This window comes from Frankliniella occidentalis, unplaced genomic scaffold (genome assembly GCF_000697945.3).
Source record: "Frankliniella occidentalis isolate FOCC.00 unplaced genomic scaffold, Focc_3.1 Scaffold196, whole genome shotgun sequence".
Classification (NCBI taxonomy): Eukaryota; Metazoa; Arthropoda; class Insecta; order Thysanoptera; family Thripidae; genus Frankliniella; species Frankliniella occidentalis.
The window spans coordinates 225,722-225,992 of record NW_026267322.1 but is presented as its reverse complement, the minus strand read 5'-3'; positions in this window follow the sequence as shown (position 1 = coordinate 225,992).

Here is a 271-nt window from a genome sequence, read left to right as displayed (position 1 = left end):
AATCATCCCTGCAACGACTCGTGTACATCCCAAATCGAAGTGGTCTCGGCCCCCTCGCTTCAAGTCTCCGCGCAGAGTGTTTGTCCATATCCTGTTATTCCGCGGAGAGCAGCAGCAACAGCAGCAGAAGCAGCAGCCTCTCCATCCAATAAGCCCCGCCTCGTCTGTCTCCGTCTGCCCCTCTGGCTCTCGCTGAACGCACCGAGCGGATCGAGACGCGCCGGGCCGCCGGGTCTCGCGGGCCACGTGGCTTCCTTCCATTTCTTCGTCT